This window comes from Peromyscus maniculatus, chromosome 6 (assembly GCF_049852395.1).
Source record: "Peromyscus maniculatus bairdii isolate BWxNUB_F1_BW_parent chromosome 6, HU_Pman_BW_mat_3.1, whole genome shotgun sequence".
In the NCBI taxonomy this organism is placed as follows: Eukaryota; Metazoa; Chordata; class Mammalia; order Rodentia; family Cricetidae; genus Peromyscus; species Peromyscus maniculatus.
In genome coordinates this window covers 32,162,258-32,187,782 of record NC_134857.1, presented here as the reverse complement: position 1 = coordinate 32,187,782, position 25,525 = coordinate 32,162,258, and the positions used below count along the sequence as shown (strand labels likewise).

Here is a 25,525-nt window from a genome sequence, read left to right as displayed (position 1 = left end):
TTTCTAGGGCTGACCATTTGACGTTGGATAACTAACTGATTATCCAATTTGCTCTTCCCTGGGAGAGACTAATTTTCCTGCTCACAACATTACTTAGTTTTCTAGAGTTCTTTGTGTGGAGTTGAAGTCTAATGGACTTCATTCTGTCTCCTTTGGAATGTCTATTGTTGTTGTCCTTGTTCAGCTCACATTTGGGCAGTCATACTGGTAAGACTTTAGGGCTGTAGCTTCTGATGTTACCAGGAGACATGATGGGGCAGCAAACTCTCTGATCCACTAGATTTTATAATCCACTCTGTTCTCCTACAATGTTCCCCGAGTCTTAGGTTCAGGAGAGATTTGTAGACGGAGCCATTGGGACTGTGTTCCACAACTCTGCATTTTGATTGGTTGTGGTTTTCTGTAGCAGTCTCCATCTGTTGCAGAGAAATTTCTTGGATGAGAGATGAGGACTACATTTTTCTGTGGATATAAGAACAAGTATTTAATGACACAGACTGGATCTGTGCTGGTGAATGTCCCATATGAGCTTAAAGGCACATGCTACTGTTGGATGAAGTAATGGATAGATATCAATGTATCCAGCTGATTGATGACATTGCTGAACTCAGATATCTTCTTAATGATTTTATGACTGTTGTATCTTTCTATTTCTGATATAAGGATTTTGAAGTTTCCAATTGTAACATCAGAGTCATATATTTCTCCATGTCAAACTGTCTTGAGTTGTTTGTCACGGAGCTTGTAAGTATGTACACAAGAAGTCCATAAGACTTCTTCAGAATTGATCATTTGTTTTGTGTGTGTAAGTAAGTATGTCTCTCTGTCTCTGTCTGTATCTCTCTCTGTCTCTGTCTGTATCTCTCTCTCTCTCTCTCTCTCTCTCTCTCTCTCTCTCTCTCTCATATGTGAGCACATTTGCCTACAGCATCAAGTACAGGCACCCTCCTCTAGCACTCTTTACCATATTCTTTGCGTCAGAATCTCTCACTACATCTAGAGCAAACTTTCATTCTGTCTGTGTTCAATAGACAACAAGCACCAGTTTTCCTCCGCTCTCAATCAGAGTGCTGGAGTTACAGGCACACACCTGGCTTTCATGTGTATGGTGAAAATTTGAACTCAGAGTCTCGGGTTTACACAGCAAGCACTCCTCCTCATGGAACTGCTTCCACAGCCCAAGAATTGGATGCTTTATTATTATGTAATGTCCTTCTTTATTCTAGGCAAATGTCTTTGCCTTGGAGGTTTCTCTACCTAAAATGTTTACAGCTATTTCTAATGTTTTATGTTAGCATTGATATTCAGCTACATTTGCTACCTTAATCTGTATTTGTCTTTATAATTAAAGACTATTTCTTGTAGAAAAACTAATGTTGAGTCTTGTGCTTTGATATATTCTAAAAGTAATTCACATTTAATTTGTGCATGCATATCATTGATTTTTTTCAAATTGATTACTAATGTGATGGGATTAATGTCTAAGGTGTTTGTCAGTGATTTCTCTCTGTTGGCTTGTCCTTTGTTATTATCCTTGTCTTCTATCCATTTTACGTCACTATTTTATTCTACATTTTATGTGATTGTTTTTATACTCTATAACAGCATATCACCTACGTATACTCAATGTGTGTGTATTGTATGTGTGTGTGTGTCTGTGCACGTGCACGTGCATGCACATGCTCACTCAGGATACACATAAAAAGAAATATCTACTCCTATTCTGGCTGTATTCTGCACAGGTTTTGATAATTATCATCTATGGAAGAAACAGCTATCATTTTTACTTTACCTCACTCAGAATTTACAAATATTTCTACGCAAGAGTCTCTATTTCTTTTCTAGTTCCATTTGCATTGTTACTCATGCATGCAAACCTTTCTTTTAGAAGCATTAGCAAGGATTGAAGATATAATTGTTTTTTTTTTGTTTTTGTTTTTGTATTTGGGAGCCACTCAGTCTATTAATCCACCTACCACCTCCTCCTAAGATGGAGTTACTCCCTGCTTCATTTCCCAGAAACCATCATTATTATTGCTCAGATTTCCAGGGCAGCTCCTGTCTACAGCTGTTTTGATTTCCTTATTGTAGATAACTGAATTCATTGCTCACTTCTGCATCCATACCACCTGTTCTATATGTGTAATAATTCTTTAAATCACAGTTCTAATAGTCAATTACTGATTAAAGAATTCAAAGAGGCATATAGGATTCAAAGTAATTATACATTTTAAGGTACATTCTAAGTCCTGGTGGAAAAGGAAGTTCTGAAAGGGGTGGGAATTAAAGGCAGGAATTATTATCTCATTTCCTCTCTTTCCAGATATTTCTAGAAAATGCATAAGAAGCATCTTTGTTTATATCTCCCCATCTTATCAGTCATCTGCTGATATGAAAGTAAGGTTGCAAATGAGGTGAGGCTATGAAAATTTTTTACTTTCACGCCTTTTAAAAAACACTTTGATCACTATATTATTTTAAATATTACCAGCAAAATTGACTGGTCTCTTCACATATGTAATTGCTTTACAAAGATTTAAAATTTCTGCATTTTATTCATTTAGTTGAGCTTAAATGTGCAAATGTTTAAATAAATTTTGAGCCTAATTATACAAAAGGACAGTATGTGTGCATATGTGTATGTGTGTGTGTGTATGCACCTGTATGTATGTTAACTTTCATGTTTGCACTGTGTGACTGTGAAATTTTACAGCATGTCTATATTAAAATACATTACTCAAAAGTTAAACATGAATAGTGTGTTACATTCTTTAAATCAGTGGTTCCCAACCCTCCTAATACTGTAACCCTTTAATATAGTTCCTCATGTTGTGGTGACCCCCCAACCACAAAAATTAGGTTTGTTCCTACTTCATAAACATAATTTTGCTACTATGATGAGTCATAACGTCAATGTTTTTGGAGGAAGGGGTCACGACCTACAGGTTGAGAACTGCTGGTTTGAATGTGTGGAGCTCCAGCTCAGATTTTTTTGTTAACAGACAGCGACAAGCCCTTCAGAGTCAGCGAAGAGCGGCTTGCTGTGTTTACAGCTTTTCTTCCGTTGCATACTCGGAGCTGTGAAAATGGAGTGGTGCCATCTCTGTGTGGGTCTTTGCACCTTCGGATACAAGTCTCCGCAACGAGAACAATGAAAACCCTATTTGTCATTTCTTGTCCTTCCACACACTTCTCCAAACACATGCCATCAATGTAGCTGACGGGATTTTGGCATTAAGTTCCTAGGAAGAGATGGGACAAATGTGTAGAGAGAAAATGTGGGACAAATGACCAGGTCTAGAAAAGCCTTAGAATCTCTGTTCAGGTAATGGCTACCCCAGCAGCCTTCCTTTTAGTTTTTAGTGACAGGCCTGAAGGCCTGTGTACACATGACTGAGCTTCATGCATTCATAGGCCATGGTGACATCACAGCCCTTTTGTTAAGACCTGAAAACACAGCTCCTTCTTTGCTACTCTCAGCTGCCATATGGCTCTGTGAAAACTGTCTTAAAAGCAAGAAGAAAGGGGGAAAAAGTAAAAAGAAACACTAGGAAAAAAACAAGCCACAGATGAAATTGATTTATTTTCGTCATTAGTGATGGGGACCCAACCTTTCAGAAACATGAAACCTTGCACTAAGCAGGCGAATGGGCTGCTCAGATGTCAGCGCAGCTCTGTATACACTAAAAAAAATAACATGTGGTGGAAAATAGTGGCCTCATTGTTTTCGTTAACTACTGTATCCATCTTGAATGAGATGGAATGTTCAAGCACAGGCAAAATGCCTGCCCAGTATGCCAGCGCACTAAGTTCAGTTAGACAAAACATGTAAGAGCTTGAAAACCTGCTTCAAACCTCAGACTTCTGGAAGCTGGTTTGTTTTAAAGCTTTTTGTGAGTAATTGTAGACTGGAAAGCACATTATTGGAGTTTTCTTCTTTCGAGCTTCTTAACAGAGGCAATCCTGGCACTCTACTAAATTGCCTTAAAAGCTACTCAAACATTTTTGAAGACTGGGTTTCAGATTGACGTTTTGTCGTCTATAAAATGTGACAAGAACCCGGGGGGGGGGGGGGAAATGAGGAAACACATTTGAAAAGGTAATATGAAGAAATTGTTAAATTGACACACGGAATTTTAAGAAAGAGAATATTTGAGTTCTAGAATATTGTTCTGTAAGACAGCAGCTTCAACTGGATATTTAAAGCAACAAATGCAATTAGTATAGTTAGGATACATGTACAGAAATCAAATTGATTTTATTGATTCTCTAATACTTATAATCTTAATTTCCTAGTTGGTGTTTAATTATATTTTCTTAAAGCATTTATGCTATGTTCTAGGAAGTTCTGATTTCTTTGTAAAGACTTATGATCACTATGCTATCCATTCTGGGATTCTAAAGTTTATTTTAAACATAAACTGAAATCTATCAATTAGCTGTGCAAAGATGACAGGCTCTGTATAATCAGGGGACTCAACTTATTAGAGTACCAGAAAGTTGGCTGTATGTGTGAGGTCTACATGACTGCATGTACTATAATAAATGAACTTTGGTTCATTTATCAGTAAGAGATTGTCAGACCTTGGGAATTCATTTGAAAACCTCTGACTACACTCTTAAAGTTTTATATTTCAGAGTCTTCTAAAATTTCTTGAAGAAACATGTTCCTAAATCTAAATAAGAATTCCTGTTCCAAAGTCTGGTATTGAAGGAGATAAATAGCTGTTAGTCTGAGGAATCTTTAGGAGTCTGAATTCTTCCTGAGATTGGGCTCTGCTGCTTCCTTTCATTGGGTGGTCCCATTTCAGCTGTTTTTGCAGGAACTAACTACAATTTTGAAAAACACATATCAATTGAGAGTGTACATTCATGATGTAGACTGTCTGTTAGTCACTTTGGAGGAGCAGGCTTAGCACCTTATTTGTTCTATGGTCAAGAGGTGATTGGTAATTCTTTGCCAAATATGTAAATTTGAACAATGCTTTTCACTGGATTTAAATTTGCAGAGGAAGAAGTCATCCTCCAAATGATGCTTATTATCATTTTACTGCTTCTTAATTTTAACTTCTCATGCTAATAAATACATTCAGGAAGACAAGAAACCTATGGAGAGTCTGTTATCTCTCTGAATGATGGGTTAGAAGGTGTCAAGCTATATAATATAATATAATATAATATAATATAATATAATATAATATAATATAATATAATATGTGATGTGATGTGATGTGATGTGATATGATATGATATGATATAATAATATAATACAATACAATATAATATAATACAATAAATATAATATAATTAATATAATATAACTATGTTTCACTTACAAAGAACTTTTTTTGTTTTCCAGAACACCAGTTAAGCTAGTTTGAGTACTAAAATACAGCAAACAAAATCTAAATGTACTATTTAACCTATTGATACCCTTAAACAATTTTGCAAATTCCATTTCTTCTAAGGTTTACCTAAAGAACAATAATCAACATTAATTGTCTAAATGAATTTCTAGAAAGTCTAGGCCTCCAAAATAATCTCATTGAAATGAGCTTTATATGTCAGTGGAATCACTAACCATCATTTGTTCATTAGTCAAAGTATATATAATATAGAATAAGTCTTCAGTGATTCATGTGTTTTTTAAAGAGGAAATGATATATTATTTTAAGACTGGTTGTAACAGAGTAAAGGAAAGAAAGCTAAATTTTGGCATCATGGACACTTTAAAAGTAATCATTTGCAACCAATCTGAAGGCAGTGTACAACTGTAGAGACATGTAACAGGATAGAGTGACATCAGTTATAAAACACTTCTCTGTCATTCAGCCCTTGTGTGTTCTGTGAGAGATGCTCTTTGGCAGGAACTTCCCATAGAGTGTGTGTAGGAAGTGTCTGAAATTGATTTAGGTTTATTTCTAAGACCATATACCAAATTATGTGAGCTTTCTGTGTTATTGTCTATGTTTCTGTTACTAATGGCACAGAAATTGAGGAGGGGTTTAAATTTATTTCCAGGTAAGCATGCAAAGTAATGTGTTTCATCATATCCTCTTCATGCTCATGTGCAATTATACTTTCCCATTTGAACAAAAAACTTGAAATTGAAAATACTACACTTTCACAAACTTCAGTGCAGAGAAACATGATGAAAACCATTTATTCATTTCCATTTCATGACCCCAGCATTAGTTAATGCACTGACTAGAAAATGTGTCTTAGTCATTGTTCTATTGCTGTGAAGAGACACCATGACTAGAGCAACTCTTATAAAAGAGAACTTATAAGAGAAAATTCAAAAAAAAATTTAATTAAGGGCTTGCTTATTCTTTCAGAGGGCAGTCCATTATCATCATGGTGGGAAGCATAACACTGAGCAGTAGCTAATAGCTACATCCTGACCCACAAGTAGACAAGATGGCAGAAAAAACAGGCATTGGGCTTGGTGTCAAAGCCCCACCTCAGCGATACATCTCCCCCAATAAGAACACACCTACACCAACAAGGACACACCTCCTAATCTTTTCCAAATAGTCTACAAACTGATAACCAAGCACGCAAATATATGGGCCTATGGGGGCCAGTCCTCATTTAAACGTCATAAAAATATAAGTCTACTGTAAGAATGTTTTACTAGAAAATTATTCTGAATGTTTGGAAACTTTAAAAGGTTTTGGCTTGTGTAAAAGCATCCCCTTAATTATCTTATTGAAATGGTCAGTAATTTTTGTGTCCAATCACTCAGATCTTTGTTTGTTTTTCCATTTGTGTGGACTCATATATGCCAGGCCTTCCCAACTCTGTGCACTCGCTACTGCTAAACTGAAATATTTGATATATTCTATTGTTTATGTAAGAACTACATATGGAATAACAAGAGTGGTAGTTGCTGAAGGTACTACCTGACAATCTTGAAAACCTGGGTTCAATTCCTAGAATCATGGGATAGGGCCCACATAGAGGAAGGAGAGAACCACTAAAAAAGTTATCCTATAATCTCTATGTGTGCTGTGATATGTTTCCCCATAAAAGTGGAAATAACATATATTGAATTTTAAGGCAAGTCTGACTGTGTTTTTAGTGCTGTGAAGCTTTATCTTATTATTTATCTTGCATGGAAACAGAAATGTCCGTGATTTTCCTTCATTATTATATGTAGTCTTCTGTTTTTTTTCAAACTTTTTACATTAGTTATGCTGTGGGATATCATTCTGTATACTGTGAATATGTGTTGCTCAGATTAGTTGATAAATAAATTTCTGATTGGCCAGTAGCCAGGCAGAAAGTATAGGTGGGGCAAGAGATGAGAAGAATTCTGGGAAGAGGAAGGCTGAGTCAGGAGTCACCAGCCAGACACAGAGGAAGCAAGATAACAAATCATAACTGAGAAAAAGTACCAAGCCATGTGGCTAAACATAGATAAGAATTTTCGGTTAATTTAAGTGTAAGAGCTAGTCAGTAATAAGCCTGAGCAAATGGCTGAGCAGTTATAATTAATAAAAGTCTCTGTGAATTTACTTGGGGGACACAAGTGAAAGAGATTTGTCCTGACCATCAGCTGGCTGGGACACAAGAAAACTTCCAACTACATGGTTATGTGATGGATACTCTTGGTTGTTAGCTTGAAGCAAGACAGAGACACACCTAGGTGTGTCACATAAGACATACACCTCTCTGAGTATCTGTTTATAGTTTATAGAAAGAATTCACTGAAGGAGAATTACCTTCCCTTTGAATGGAAACTTTCATGGTAGCCAAACTAGAAAGTGGTACCAGCAAAAACCAAACAGTATTGTCTGCTTGCCTTACTTTACCAATGTCAGACTGCAGCTTCTCCAGACTTCTGATATAGGCTGGATATTGGTGACTGCCCATGACTCTTTCAGATTTTCAGCATTGTGCTAGGACTGTGAAGCATCAGCTTCATGTCCTGAGCAGCCACTGGGTTCTTAATTTTTCCAATGCGTAGAGAGTTATTGTTGAAAAACCCAGACCTTACTGCATGAACTGATTCAACATATCCCCTTTTATTGTTTATACAAATTCCTTAAGTTCTGTTACTCTACAGAATCCTGGTTAATGCTGATAACATACTTAATTCCTCCTATTATTTTGTGGAAAGAATTCCATTTGTTTGGAAAAGTCCTTTCTTGTACTAATACTTTCTATGATATCAGTCCTCACAGATATTTATATTATGATTCATAATTGCAAAATTACAGTTATGAAGTAGCAATGAAAATAATTCTATGGTTGAGTGTCATCACAGCATTTAGAACTGTAGTAAAGGGTCGCAGCATTAGGAAGGTTGAGAACCACCGCCCTACTTCATGAGAAAGTGTGATGCCTCAATAACTTTTAAAAGGTTAAAGACAATGTATATGACATAAGGTAGAGGAGGAAAACATGAATGGGGACCCTTCTGTTTGCTAGAGATGAGAATATACAATGATTCTCATGATTAATTTGTGTGTAAATATATTTTGCTGATTCTATTATCTTCAGTACGATGAATTCTTTTTGTTAATATTAACCTTTCTTATTTTTCATATTTTCCTAGGAAGTCTAGAAAACAATGTGTTTGAACCAGTCTTTTTTTTTTTCTTAACCCCAATACCTAAACCATCAAGTTGAACTCTATGCATATTGTACAGCATGTGAGACAGGCTTTTGGAAAATATTTACATTTGTTTTATTGACATTTCCAGTAAATAAAACATTTCACTCACAATTTTCATGCAGGAATGGGTGGGGATTTTCTTACCTATCATTTTATGATCTTGTGTACTTCATTTATTTTTTAAAAATTATTTTATTGCACATGCATTGATGTTTTGCCTGCATGTATGTCTGTATGAGAGTGTTGCTTCACCTGAAAACAGAGTTACAGACAGTTGTGAGCTGTCATGTGGGTGCTGGGAATTGAACTCGAGTCCTGTTGAAGAGCAGCCAGTGCTCTTAACAACTGAGCCATCTCTAAGCCAGCACTTTGTTTCTTAATTTCTTGCTAATGCTGTGTTATAAATGTCTAGGAAAATGATTTACAAGAGCCTTAACAAGGCAGCTTCATGGGTGGCCAGGGATATCCATGCATGTTCTATTAAAGGGGGGGGGGATTGAGTTCACTGAGTGGTTCTCTCTATTGGAAGAGAAATGCAATCAACTGCTGTGTTGATGTAACTCTTTGCTGTACTTGTACCAATGGTCCTGTGTCCCACAAGTGAAATTTCAAATGTCGGGAATGCAAGGCACTAATCAGATGGCTGCTTGGTGAGCAACTCAACCTTGCTAATTTTGAAGTGGAAGATTAATCTCACAGTCATTTGTTAGTGATGACAAAATTACACTGGCGAATTTCTATGATTTACATGTATTTTAAATGTTTTAAAATTTGTCTATAAAACAAAGAGTTTTGAAATTACATACTAAAATTTTGTTACTACCATACCATATTCATGTTACATTTAGTTAAATAATACACCTCACTATGCCAGAAATAGTTGCTTCATAGTATTTATGAAAAATTCTGTTGAAAATAACCTAAAAGCAAAGAAAACGGCTTCTTCTTCTTCTTCTTTTTTTTTTTTAAAGTCAGAATTACTTTTATTAAGACCACATGGCATTTGGGTCTGCGGTTTGGGATTGTGAAACATGAGAATGGATTATACTATCTGAAGCAAAATTACGGGGGTCTGGGAGAAACCAATTTGTTTCAAACAACATATGGTCATTCAAAACAGATCTTTGTCTTGATGCATGCAACTGTGATTCACAGCTCTTTGCAACTTTAGACTTTCTAGATGGCTAAAAGTCTGTGACTATCCTAAGGAACCATCCTTGTCCCCCCACATCAAAAGAATTTAGTTTCTCCTACAGCAAAACTCTGGAGAGCATATGGTCTTGCACAGATGTGCGCATGTGTAATGCTTTCTGGTCCCAGAGTTCACACAATGTCATGTGGTTCACATCTAACTTTAAATCCATTCAAATTTCACTCCACATGTTTTTGAGTTCAGACAATGGAGATTTGAATTGTTTCTCAACTTCTTGGTCTTTACTCGCTCTGCGGAAAATATTCTGTGAGGCCCCTGGTAAAGGTCACAAAAGTTTTGTGCAATATGAAGTCTTGAGTCTTCTTTTTTTCTGCCTGTTTTTCAGCTTTGACTTGAGGGTATGATGAAGAGAAGAGTCTTTCAACACCTGTGATCCCCAGCTAGCCAAACCCCCACTTTGCTTCTGAGAATAGCAGGAGCTACAAAAATCTAATTTTACTTCACAAAATGTTTTCAAACCTTCAAATTTATTTATTTCATTGTGATTCTATCTTAATATAACTCAAACTATACCTTATTGGAAGAGTAGGGATGAATAAGATTAAAATTCATTGTATGGAATTCTCGAAATAACTAAAGCAATACTGCTCAAAGGATACAATGTATAAAATATAATGGTCAAGTATAAAAGATGAAATATAACAAACACAGTACATTTATATGTGAAACCATGTCATGACTTGCATTGTACCTTTTTGTCTATAATAATTTGTTAAATATTAATATTTTCAATAATACTACAGAGCAGCCTCTATCATAAATACTAATTTTAGATATGAAGAATTTAAGGCTTAGAGATATTAACTTGTCTAAGTTCTAATTGTGAGTGAATTTGACATGTAGGGCTCCATGTCAAACAAGAATTCTCTAAGGTAAGACCTCATAACCACGAAGTTAACGTCGCCATGTCAGCATGCACATGTCTCTGCAATTGTAGAATGAGCTTCTTGCTCATTGTCATTCTGTTTTTCACAAGGATATGTATATGTATATGTATAGAATGCAACTCTCTCTGTGATGACTGGAGGTCAAATATTGTAACTGTTGTGACTCTGCTCTTTTAATCACAGGCTATCAGTTTATATTTCAGCATTAAAACTGACCTACCTGATGTTCCATGGGCTAAGGAACATCACCCTGATGAGAAGTCTAGCTAATGGCATGCTAAGAATTCCTACACTAAAAATTTCCTCTTCTTTAGAGAGTCATAACTCTACAAAAATAAAGATATTTTTATATATGAATGAATCAGGCAATCAGCATTTTGCTGTATGCAAGGTAAAGGCTGAATGATGTGTGGTGAATTGGCATAATTTTTTAATACATTGCTTTTTGAAGTTATAAAGATGAAATCATAAAGAAAATCCTGGGAATTTCAGTACAGTTTCTTACACATGAGTACTTCTTTAGGCTGAACATTCAACAAGAAACACTAAGGACAGGCATTGTCCTGCGACCCCTGAAGCAGGTGAGCCTAGATATAAAGCCATTTGACAAATCCTACTTGAGAATCTTTGACCATTCAAGGACACCAGGTGCCCTGATAGAAGGCTGTTGAAAGCATGCATCCTTCAGCCGCTGGGATTTCTGCTCTGGTTATTTCCTGGTATGAAAATCTTGAACTATATTTTATTTTCTGTGTTTATCTGTAAGAGCTATATCGCTCTAATCCATAGCCCTCAGTCTGATTGTTGGGAGGGGCAAATGTGTGGCTGGTTTTAAAGGATTTCCTTTTCAGGCTCTTGCCTGTATCTGTGTAACTATATATTCTGGGTAAATAAACTTATATTTAAACCAAATTCTATTTATTTTTGTTTATGTGTGCTGTGTTGGGTTGGCTTCCATATTGATGATGCTGAGAGGTGGTTATATTATCTAACAGATCTAGTAAAGCAGTTAGCCATCAGTAACCAAGATGGCCAGTTTTCAAGTCAAGGCCATGGTACAGAATTAAACTTATGTCACTTTTCTGCTTTTCAGTTACTTCCTTCCTCATAACATTGTGTAATTTCTGGAGAATGACTAAATTTTTATTAGTTTTCCCCAGTTATTAAAGTTGGCTGAAGATTAGAAATTTCTGAACATTGGCTTGAGACTACATGCACGATATTAAATTATCAAGTAATATAGGATATTAAATTCCTAAAAGTAGCAAATATTGATTTCTTTCAAAGAAGTTTTCTCAGAATTAAAATTTAACAATAGTAATCTTCTACTGACTTGGCACAAAGCAATTATTTCTGAAATACTGAATTTTGTACAGTATTAAAAACATATATCTTTTCTTTTAATTCCACTTCTTTAAGATTTTGATTATGTAAGAATTAATTCATTTATGACAAATAACTTGTTAAAATCATACCAGCTGATATTATACAATTGTTTTGATACTATAATTTTATGGTATCTAAGTTTCTTCTATATTTTTGCTTGAGGTAATATTAAGGGTTCTACTCTCCCACAATTACAGAATGTCTTTGATAAATCATTTCACATAAATTTTACATAAACAAAGCAGAAAATCAGTTAATCTCCATTTTTCCCCAATATGAAAGGATGCTACTCTAAAGCATGGAAGTCCTGGTCCATGAGGACATAGAGATAAGAGCCACAGCATAGCTTTTCTGTTTGTTTGTTTGTTTTTTAAACTTTTTATCTAAAAAGTTGTGCCAGAGATACATTCAGAAAAGAGAAACAAAATCTTTTCATTTTAACCAATGGCTGTTAAAATATTTACAAGAGAAATGAAACTTTTTGCAGCTGTATAACTAAAAATATATAACAACATTAATGAAATTTATTTTACATTCATTAACAAAGGAAAAGATATTTTAGTTCTTGCTGATTAAGGATGCTGCTGCTATAACCTAATTTTGGAAGAAATTAGACTCAATAGTGTTTAAAATGATAAACACATATTTAGAAAACCTAATATCACAGATAGAAACATTGCTTTTTTTTTCTAAGCAATTAGATATAATTGTCCCTGGAAATCATTGCAGTCTGATAACAAGGAATAAGATAAACTTGTTCTACCTGCCTACACCATCTCTATCAGAACCTTCACAGTCCACAGCTGCTGTGGATGTTGACTCCTGCCTCCTTCCATGACCCTCCTCTAGACTCTGAGTAATGGCTATTAAAAGTTTTCAATAAAAATAGTATATAACATCAACAGGAAAACTTTGGCTCTTTCTTCATCACTGTGTGAATACTTTTTGCTTCGGGTGCTAATTCATCCCTGATGTAAGTCCTCACACTCTGACTTTTCAAAGAGTAAACATAATTTGTCTGGAAGGTAGAAGACAAAAGTGTAGTCAGAAGTGTAGTATTTCCTCATTACAAATAATGGAAACTTGATAAGAAAAGCATTGGCACCATATATCTTCTTTCTCTCTTTTCTTAGAAGTATCTGCCTCTGCACAAGCTTCATTTCTATGTTTGAGCAACGTTTTGTTATGTCTACTTTATATATATGAGTATATTTATATGTGCATATTTTATTTCCTGAAACTGTTACTTAGTGATTAAATAGTCTTATGTGACCTTCTGAATCCAATGGTAAGGATAGCACCATTAGAATAAAATAAGAATGCTTAATTAAGTCCCTAAAGATTTGGATACTTTTAAATGTAGGTTTCTTACATCTACAAAGTGAACTTTTCTATCCTATTACTAAGATGTGTAATTCTTATGCAATTTTAGCATGGAGAATATGTTCTCCTGTTGTTTTCTTTAAAAGTTAATGCTCCATAAAAATTGTTCAATACATGAATGAAGCACAGCTGAAACTGGGTGCCCATGAACTACCTTCTGTTACAGTAGAGATTTACATACGGCTTCAGTGATGCTGGTACCAGAAAACCACAGGACCTCAGTGATGCATAATGAGGTAGCAGTAAATAGTGTGGATTTAGGTTCTGTGGATTTGGTTAGAAAAAGGACTCAAATTGTTATTGCTGAGGCTCACTCATGGGATGGAGTCAACTTCATCTCAGCCATAAGCAGACTTTTCTCATCTTGGCTTGAGCCTGCCATATCTGGGCTCCAACTTACACAACTGGGTATTCTAGGCTCCACTATAATAACAGAAGGAGCATGAGAAATAAAATAGAATTACCTTGGTTTCTGCCCAGAACATTTGTGGTGTTATTCCATAAGCAAAAACAATCAGCTTTAGTGCTTGAGTCAGTAGGGACAATTGTGACCCTATATTTAAAATTGAGGCCATCCATGCAGCCGGTTTATTTTACTGGTCTGCAGTTCAGCTCCAACTCTCCATAATGTATTTCCTCATGGGTGTTTTCATTGTCATCATCACACTAATAACCTGAGCAAGATGGAGTTTCTGGTTTGAAGAAAAATATTAATCAAAATCTAAATATGTCATCTGAGCACATGACATTCTCATAAGCTTTTAATTTTCTTAGGAGGCAGGTTCCCTCTTATGATACCCAAGATTCATGCAGGCTTCTGAAGGGTACTGGCAAGGGCCTAAACATCTTATGATAAGGACATTTATTTATTTTTATGTCTTAGGTTCAGAATTAAATTATATTTATATGTATGTATATAATTTATTTTGATAAATTCCAGCCTCCTTTCCCTCCTTTCCATCTCCTCCCATATTCACCAACAACATTCCCTTCTAATTTTATTTGTTCTTTTAAAATATCCCATGAAGTCCTCTTAGGTCTGCTAGAATGTTTGTGGGTATCAGACTATCAACTGGAACATGCATAGGCTCTGAGGAGCTGCATCCTTGAAGAAAACTATCTAGAATATATTTTAGTCAATTAAACCTAAAATTCATAAATCATGTATATGTCAGTAATATGGAGGTGTTATCCAGATGTTTGATATTAATGTATAAAGAATATGCCATAACTCAGTAACCTTTCTAATTAAAAATGCCTTTGTTTCAAGTGAGTTTATTTACAATCCATACTCTAACAAGTAGAGCTATGTAACATGAACCTTAGATGGTCTTATTAATAGACAAAACTTGGGGCCAGATATTAGGGCGATTCTGAAAGATCAAAGAAGCAGAATAAGCTACAGCCTACCTCACCTCAACAACTCCTCATCAGATCCTGTTTCCTCAAACTGGAAGCCTCTGGGTCCTCATCCTAATGGATCTCAGCTGAACTGCTGCTAAAAGCCTAAATGCTTAAAAGTCTCTAGTTCCTGGTCCTCCTACCTTATACACCTTTCTGCTTCCTGCCATCACTTCCTGGGATTAAAGGCATGTGTCTTTCCCAAGCAAGACATGAGATCTCAAGTCCTGAATTAAAGGCATGTGGCACCACACCTGGCTCTGTTTCCAGTGTGGCCTTGAAGTCACAGAGATCTAGATGGATCTCGGCCTCCTGAGTGATAGGATTAAAGGCGTGTGTGCCACCATTTTCTGGCTTCTACATCTATCTAGTGGCTGTTCTGTTCTCTGACCCCAGTTAAGTTTATTAGGGTGCACAATATATTGGGGGACACAATATCACCGTGGAGCTATATTAAGGCACAAGACTTTGCATTTCTAAACAAATTGTAGTTAATCCTAATATTCCTGTCTACAGTGCCTCACTTTGTTTAGATACAATTTTTACTGGTGCTGTTCTTGGAACCATGAGTTTCAACCTTGAGACTGGTTATAATATCAATAGCACACTGTATGGAGAACCTAAAGGTGATGAGAGAAAAAATAGGCATATTTTGAAGGAAAGAACAAAACACTATTCATGATTGCTTGATTGAGTAAAATTGGAGAAGGATTATTGCCATATATTTATGCCTGCAAGAGAATATACATGAAAAATTTACTTCCCCAAAGGGGAGGAGAGTAGTTGGGAAGAATCAATGAAAGCTATAGTGTATCAGAGATATTTTGTTTGACACAAGGAAGTTGACACTTCATTCAAGAAAATATCTTGAAGCTATTACCCAAATCTAATTCTCAATGGAATCAGTCTTTCCAATAAGCCTATTGTTATGCTATAAAGCAGTAGTTTGGCAGAGATACATTCCTGGACTCATTCATCTGATGATCAATAAACCCTTTGGTGTTCCTGATTGGACCTAGCAGTTGATTCTTCTCATTCCTGCATGCTTTCAATTTTAGAACAGCCTCTTACTTGTTGAATCTGTCTGATTGTGAATACATTGCTCAAATGGGACCACACCTCTTTGGCTGAGTCCTACCAATCTGTCCCCAGATAGGTACTGCTGTTCTGGCACATAAGCGCTATTCTCTAGCATAGGTGTAGAGTTATCACAGTTTTAAAGGAAGCTTATTATAGAAATGATATAGAATCCTAGTAGAATCCTTTTGGTTCTTGACTTTAAATTTGCTTAAAGCTACATTTATCTTAGACTATAGCTACCTAATCAAAAAGCTTCATTTTATAGTCTAATTCATTTCAGTGCAAGTTTTTATTTCTTGAAAACAAAAATTCTTGTATAACTTACCTTTTGTATTGTAGGAGGAAAGCATGATTATAGTACTCTACTACCACAAATTATGTAATTAAGTTTCCTCCACTTTAGTGGAAATCACAGGGTCAGCACATCTGACGGATAGTGGATGAGCTTCATCCTGGGAAAACCAGATTCTTAATCATAGGATCTCCCCAGCCAGGTAAGTATAACTTGGCTTTTTAGAAAAATACAGTTATCAGTCTACAGGTTCCATAGACTAAATTCTCAGACACCTGAGAACAATCACGGTATGCAACCATGTGACTCATTCTAGATGTTCCCATAACTGCAAGTAGCATAGATAGCATGTAACAATAACAACAACAAAAAACTAAACAACATAAAACAAAAAAGCACAGAATTCTGTGTTTGAGTAGGGGCTGATGTTAAATACACATCTTTGAGAATTTCTTACCTGTTTTGACCAAATTCACTCTCTTCCCCAACTCCTCCCAGTTGAACTCCCTCTTCTCTCCCCATCCAGCTTATGTCTTACTCAGCAAGACACAAGTTGATGTGTCTACCCATCAAGACAGATTGGTGGTACCCATATAGTCATAAATGTATGGCATCTTACTAGCGAATGATCCACAGGGATGATTCTAGAAGAAGGGAATAAAGGATAGGGGAACTTTAAGACCCAGAGCAGTAATAAATCAGAGTCATTAGACATGTAAACACAGAAGTGGACACGAGAACAGTTACAAGCCCCAAGCAACCTCAAGCCACACCATATGTCAGCAAAGAGAAGGGAGGTGGGCAGTAAGTCCCACGCCTAGCAGAAGACTTACAAGCAACTGAAAGCTGCAAAGAGAGGGAGAGTCCATTGTCAGACGTATTGTTTGTGGAGGGGATGAGTGCAAACTTTACTCTGTTTCCTGGTAGAATTTATTTTGGTAACATACTGAAGGCAGGTATTTCACAGCATTTAGCAAGTTATATACTAATGTGTATTCATTTATTTATTTGTGTGTAAGAGAGAAGGAAAGAGGAGAAAGAGAGAGAAAAAGAGGGAGGGAGGGAGAGAGAGAGAGTCACCAGAACACTGATAGGAAAATGTAGTAAAAGACGAAGAAGGAATAAACACAGTCCAGTATTGGTACCTGGGAGACAGTGAGAAGGAGCAGAATGAAAACTCCAGGAGAGTAAAACTAGAAAAGAGCAAGGCACCACTGTCTCTAGCCCATCAGCCACTATCCATTCAAACTGATGTTTGCCATGCAGCCTGAGAAACAAAGACATGTAAAACGACTGAAGAAATATGGAGCCCATGAATTTAAGGGGGATCCAGGAGATAGCAGGGCATGCACCAAAGGGTTGGAGGGAGAAACGGAAAGGCGGAAGACAATGCAATTATATTTTAATTTCAAAAAATAAAAACTAAAAACCAGAGAGAACGTTTGGGGAAATAAGTAGATTCATGAGGATTTGCATAAAATGTAAAGAGTGAAGGAGATGAAAATCTTCGAGTCTAGCCAAATAATAACAGGTTTTGAATGCCAACAATGGTCCCTTCTCCCTGGAAACTGAAATATTAAATTTTTAAATCTTTTTCACTGTTAAGTCAAGCTGTGTATTTTAAATAAAAACTCATGCTATTTTGAGGCTGCTTAAGAAACCGTTAGCATTTGATCAGCATGAGTGTGCTCTCCTCTCAAATGCCAAAGGCAGAACACAGCCTAAAACAGTTGCAAACCTCAAAAGGCAGAAATGATCCAAAGGACCTTGCAGGAAGACAGTCTTTTCTCAGTGCTTTACAACTACTTTTCAGAGCAAGTAGCTGCTTATCTGTGAGCGTGAATGCCCAGCTAAATGCCAGTGTGTTCCTAAATCCACACAGATGTACTGGGTGATTTGCATTTGAAAATGGTCTGGCAGACAAATACATTAAATATTCATTTCTTCATCTTGAGAATAGCTATTGTTTTTCAGACTGATATTGCTTAAAAAAATCTCTTGCCTTATCCAATGCAATAGTCTACATTTGAATGCATTCACTTAAATATGTAACAATAAATTAATCTTGACTAATCACAAAGAAGAGCTTTCTACATCCTCTGTCAGAGTTAGTGCTTGATGAGGTATGCCCCTGAACCCACCAAAGTAGAAATGCAGGCAAATGTGCTCACTTATTCATCTCATCAACGTGAAATAATTCTTAGATGATATTATGTCTGTTGCTCTATTACCCTCAACTTTTCCCATTAGAATCTTGTAAGCAAATTTTAGGGATGCCTGGGTAGTCATTTTCCTGTTTTTTATGATTCTCAGTTTGCCTATTTATTCATGCACCCACAAATTTATTCCATAAATTACTGAGCCTTGGCTATGGATCAGGCATTTTGCCAGACCCTCAGGGTCAGCAAAGCCAGGAAATTCCATTTCAGCTCTAAGAGCTTACAGACAAGGAGAGTATAGTATCATGGGAACATCTATAGTATGAGATTACAAGAGTTTTGAGACAAATGAGTCACTGTAACCATATGAGAGTCCATAAGACTAGAAAAAGAAGATGCCCATTACACTTTCCTTTGAGACATTAACCAGATGGATTGGATGTTACAAATAAATACATACAGATTACATCTGTGATCATAGGTAGTCTAACATGTAGTTACAGGGAAGCCAAAAACACATAAAACTCAAAGGACTTACTATATCAAATGAACAGTTAGGTTTGAAAGCCAACCTGGGAACCCTCACACTACCTGTAGCAACTATGAATACTGGTTTCAAGCATAAAGAGATTATGACATAGAACAAAACATGTGCTGTTGATATTAGAATCAGAGAGAATAAACTTTAGAAATGTCTTAACAAGAGACATAGGGGGTTATATTAGAATTGTTCCACTAGTGATGTAAAGGAGAAGATGGATAAGAATATTGTGAAAAAGAAACCAATATTTCCTGGAGTTTGGATGTAAACCAGAGTGCTATGGGATGGTCTGTATGCTGTGAATGTGTTGCTCTGATTGGTTGATAAATAAAATGCTGATTGGACAGTAGCCAGGCATGAAGCATAGGCGGGGTAAGCAGACAAGAATTCTGGGAACAGGAAAGCTGAGTAGGAAGACATGAGCCTGCCATCCAGGGAGCAGCATGTAACAGCACACAGGTAAAGCCATGGAACATGCAGCAACATATAGATTAGCATAAATGGGCTGAGTTTAAATGTAAGCGCTAGTCAGTGGTAGGCCTGAGCTAACAGCTGAACAGTTCAAATTAATATAAGCCTCTGTGTGTTTACTTGGGTGCTGGGTGGGACACACAAAAACATTCAGCTAGACCAGAGTATCAAAGCTAGGGCAGATAATGATCAATGATATGACATTGATAATATGAATTTAAGTAGATAGACATTGAAAAACAATTAATATAAACAAAATTTACCTCAAAATATATCAGAATATAAGAACTGATAAGCAAAAACTAGAAAGTGTTGACTTTTTTTGATAAAAAACATAATAGATTAGAAAGATGCAATCTGCTCCAGCAGATCCTTGTCCTGATGATGCCAGCTACCACAAGCTGAAACAATGAGCAATGAGGAAAACATGAAAATGAGTGAACTTGTAAGAAATCGTCACACTCTAGCATCAGGGGTCTACCTTGCACCATTGGTTCTCAAAAATCATCTTTGAAAATTACAGATTTACATGCTACTCTATATGAATTAAATACAATAGATGTAGAATTACTTCATTTTGGGGAGATGGAGGAAATGATGTACAGAACATGTCAAATTTCTTTCAGCTTAGCCTCTAATCAGGAAGTTAGTGTGACTTTCAAAATGAGATCTGAATGGCTTTTCCCAATGAGCAGGGTGCTCCATCATCCCCTGGCACAGAAGAGTGAGACATTACTGAGGCAGAGTTGTAGGGTACTGGAAAGATCCTTTTAAGAAAATCATCAGAGGGATGTGTTTTGAAAGGAAGCAATATTTCTTACAAATACACCAAACAATTGTTTTGACTTCAAACCATAAAGAAAAGATGCATAAAGTAATAATAAATAAGTCCTTATGTAATGACTAAAGATACATACCAACAAGGAAACAAGATGATTCATAAAATGACAATTATGCATATAGAGACAAGAAAAAGGTCAAAACTGTAGATAAATTGAAGGGTAATGACACACTTTGATTAGAGCATATTCAAATATTTTCAATGAAATTTTAGTACCAGTGAGTTATAGAAAGTCAATAATATCCAAGAAATCAATCTGAGCATTGTTTGGCACACAATTAAATACATTTAAAAATATATAGACTAAACCAGTATCATTATAGTAGGTGAAGATTAAAATTTCCTGCTGTAGTTTTTAAATTTAGTACTGATATTTTTAAAAGATAATTTTGCATAAGAAACAATTTTCATTCCTTAGACAATCAATATTACCCTAGAAAGAACAGAATGTACAAATGTAGAGGGAAATTCTTTCCAGTAATCAAAAGCATAGAGTTTAGATCTATATCTCCCAGTGATGGTGAATCTGAAAAATCAGGTCAGTTCACTCATTATGTAAATTAAGCAGCTTGTAAATACTTAGTGCTACTTTTTTTTTCCCTCTAAAGTATCAAGGATCCACTAAAATAATGAGGAGTCATTTAGTGATAATCCCAGGGAAGAAATCCAGAGAAATTGGATACATACCTGGAGGCACTTTCTACTTGGAGTATTAGCTGATACCAGAAGAAACACACAGACTCTGAAAATGAAAGAAGTAAGTTTCAAAGTATTCCATTCCATGTGGCCACAGTGTGTGGAAAGAGGTCAAAGGGAAGAGGTTGCTATGAAAAATCTTTATACTTCAAGAAACTAGCAAAATCATTCAGAAAGTTTCAGTACTAAGTTTTAGGGCAAATCAATCTTCATAGAGGAAGATGGGATTGCCCTAGGCCTGAATACTTGAGTCAATTTCAAGTAGAAATTCTTGCACATTCTATAAAAACAATTGGAGTCATAAAAAATATTTTCCATCATGAAGAAGATCCAAGAAAAGCAAGATAAATTAAAATAGGCCACTAGTTGGGTGTGGTGCCACTTGAAAGATGAGGCCTGAGGGCCAGGAGTTCAAAGTTACCTTTAGTTTAATGTAAAACTCTGCTACATGAGCTCTTATGTCAATATCCACATCCCTCCCCCTAAAAAAAGACTGCCAGAGCCTGAGATAGTAGAGTTAATATGATAAACTCTCTGTTATTCAAGAGCATAGAAATAAAGTTAGAGCATTCAGAGAAGTACTTGAACATTCAACAAATAGAATGGAAATTTTATTTAAAAGCATTTTTTGGAAGAAACAGAAGATAAAACCAATAATCATTATGGAAGAAATAACAAGTCACTTATTTAAATAACAGTTATAAAAGGAGTTGCTCAAATGTGTATGTAATATAAAAGAGAAAAATGAGAAAGAGACAAAATGACTGAACAGTTCAGAACTTCCCAACAAATGACTGATAAAATTCTTACACATATTGCAATAGTGTTGGTGACAACCAAAGCTGAAGCCCCATTTTATTTTTTATAAAGGAGCACAAATATATCTTATTTAATAACAATCAACAGACACTCAATTTTCAGTATAAACTGAGAAAGCCAAAATTCAATGGGGTGATTGATTCATGACAAAAAAGAACAAAGCCAAATTAGTAAGAACAGATATTTTATTTTTAAATGAAATAGTAGTAGATCAGTCCAATATTCATTACACAAACAAAATGAAATTCTACTCCCAAAACACAGTATATAAAAGTCATTTCTGGTCCTTCTGTAGCTCTGAATATAAAAGACAAACAAATATATGCTTCTAAAGTATTAACAAGGAGAATATTACTGTGAAATTCTGTTTGACAGTGTGTTCTCAAAGACAAATTACATACTCCCAACATGCAGTGGCACAGAATAAACATTACCATTCTTCAAGGGTTAAAGACAGGCATAGTCAAGAGATCAAGAAAACAATTAATTAACTGAAGTATGTAAGTAAAGGACTTTACACACAACAGGATTTTGAAGCAGAAAAAATTAATAGTAAGAAAGTAGGCAAAGGATTTGAAGTAAAAATAACCTTATGGAAATTACTATGAACCATTAACTTTACTACTAACCATGAAAATAAAGTTAAAACTTTTAAATATTAAACTTTAGCTTTTATAAGGAAGACTAGTTGCCATCTCGGAGGATGAGAAAAGTGCTCCAATTAGAAGACAAGAAAGAAACTTGGAATTGCTAATTTTTATTTATTGGCATTGAAACTGATTACATAAGTTCTCACTAAGTAGACTCAGTCAGGCTTCAAACTCACCGAGATCCACCTGCCTTTGCCTCTTGAGTCCTGGAATTAAAGGTATACACCATCCCACCTGGCTATTACACAATTTCTTAATTGATGAACTCTACAAAGTTATGAATATTTATATGCTTATTTAATTCATAGATATTTATACTGAAATCACATTTGTTGGTTCTTATGAAGTACTTAAGACTTAAACTGGTGCTTAAAACAGTTTACTTTTCTCTTGTCTGCAGGATTTGGAATTTGCTGTATTTCTTATCCAGTATCTCTTGACCATGCCTGCATTCCTGCTTCTAGAATGATAATGTTTATTCTGTGTCATTGTATGTTGGAAGTATGAAATTTGTTTTCTTGATTTTACAGGGACCTGCAATTAAGACATTGCCTTTAGTTCTAAGAAGACTTTGAACATTATAAGATTGAGAATATGAAAGACTATAGGGACTTTTTAAGTTGAATTTACTGCATTTGCCTTATACTAAGACTACCAGTCCATGGAGGCCAAATATTGGAATACGATGTTTTGTATGAGAGTGGCCCCAAAGTCCCCTCTATTTGGTTTTGTCACCAGTTGTTAGTTTACTTCTTTACTTCTGAAAGACTGGAGGAGGTGTGCCACAGGGATAGGCTCATCACCCCCAGTGTGTTCTCTATTTCCTGCTTGTGAGGTGTGCCTCTCAGCTGCACCAACTGTTATCACGCTTTTGCTCAGCCACCTTGGACTCTAACCCTCTGAAACTGGAAGTCCAGTTCAATACTTCCTTTGATGAGCCGCCATGGTCATTGTGATTCATCACAGCAGTAGAGAAGTCACTAAGACAATGGCATATGCATCACTGTAGCATACCTTTACTCCAATCAATAACCAAAACTGGTTTTATGTTTGTCATACAATTCCTATATCACCCTCTTATGCTAATTTATTATAGTTTGGTCATTCACAACCATTTATTTTTCTGCACTGAAAAAAAAAAGTCCCCTTCCTTTAGCAGGCTTTGCTCCTGTGTACTCATTTTTACTATTCTATCTGGGTTTGTTTCTGAGAGCCTACATTTTTAATATCAGCATATTCTGGTATTAAATTATATTTCTCTTTTTCATGTACATTGTCTTTATGAGACACATCATAATTTCTGATGCTTTCAGTCATTCATCAAAATCCAGAGACTCCATGATGTCTATCCACACTGAGAGTCTTTTTTAAAAAAAAAAATTATCAATTTTTTAATTTAATTTTTATTTATTCTTCTTTCACATACTCCAACCACAGTGTCCCCTCCCTCCATTCCTGCCATTGCTCCTCCCTATCTCACCTCCCCCCTTCCATTTCCCTTCAGAAAAGAGTAGGTCTCCCATGGATATCAACCATACTCAGTATGACCATTTATAGTAAGACTAGGTACATATCCTCATATCTAGGCTGGACAAGACAATGAAATAGGAGGAAAAGAAAGGGTCCCAAGAGCAGACAAAAGAGTGAGAGACCCACCTATCCCACGGTTAGGAGTCCTATAAGAAAACCAAGCTACACAAATAACATATACGCAGAGGACTTAGCACAGACCCATACAAGCTCTGCAATTTCTGCTTCCATCTCTGTGAGTCCTTATTAGCCCTGGTCAGTTGACTCTGTGGGTTTTATTCTTATGGTATCCTTGTGGGTCTTTCTTTAAGTGATGCTTCTCTATTTAAGATCACAGCATGTTAAAGGTTCTCTATTTAACATCTTTGTTTACTATGTTGTAATGAGGATCAGCCAGCTTCCTCCTCCTGCCACTATGCATGCCTCTTAACCATTATGACTCTACTTTTGAAACTATATGACAAAATAAAGCCTTTTTTCTCTTAAAAATAAAATAAAAACCCATCCTATATCACCCCTTGAATGTCTTGTTACCTAAATATTTCAATGCCAATGATTGTACTGATCTAGAATATTTAGTAGGTTGGTCATTTATTTATCTTTGGTGAAAAGGTCTGGCCCTAAGAATTCACAGATGAATAATTAAACCTTGTCTCATGCCTAATTGATATTTTTTTCTAGAATGATCTTAATTCTAACAGTTTCGGCACACCCTTGACTGACATCTTCAGTGTCTTCTGATAATCTCGGGAGGAAGATTATGCTTTCCCAACAGAGAGATTAGCACTGGCCTTCCCTTTTAGTTTTCTAATTTTATACAAGAAAAGCTGTGGTCCTAGGATGGTGGATTGCCTTTCATGTTCATGTCATTTGCCCTTTACTCTCCACAGCTGTTATTTTAAACAAAAGTCAAAAGGTCTTGTGTTCAGGTTATGTAAAGTTTAGTGTCTATGTACTCTTTAATATGATGTGAGCGCCTATATGTAGCTCACATTGATCTGAATGCTAAATACACACACACACACACACACACACACACACACACACACACACACAGAAGTATAAATATACATATTCAAGGAGTAAGCAAGGGTACAGGAATAAGGAGGAAGTAAGAGTAAACCTGATGGGGGAAGTAAGAACAAAGAATCAAATTGGATGACTTTAGGCATGTTGATGTGCATGTCTATCATCCAAAGAAAGGCAACTGAGACTAATCCTTCATCTTAGTTACTTTTCTGATGCTCTGATAGAACACTCTGAGAGCAGAGCCAGTTAGAGAAGGAAAGGTTTGTTTTTGACCTAGTCCATCATTCCACAGAAGGCATGGTAGTGGGAGAGTGAGTCCTGCCTGGGAGAAAGAAAGTAGATTGATCCCATCTCATTCTTACACAGGAAACAGACAGAGAACAGGAAGTGGAGTCAGACCATAAACTCAAAATCCACCCACGGTGACATACTTTCTCCAGCAAGGCTCCACCTTACAAAGGTTACATAACCTTGCCGAATAGCAACATCCCTAGAGACCAATGGAGGGAATTTCATATTGAAAC

General features: G+C 35.9%; 1 non-coding gene across 1 annotated transcript; it reads right to left on the bottom strand.

Annotated features, from left to right (window-relative positions):
• Positions 1-16,310: 16,310 nt before the first annotated feature.
• Positions 16,311-16,475, bottom strand: LOC121830661 (U1 spliceosomal RNA). Its single transcript, XR_006073876.1, has one exon. It is a non-coding gene; the product is annotated as a U1 spliceosomal RNA (small nuclear RNA).
• Positions 16,476-25,525: the final 9,050 nt, after the last annotated feature.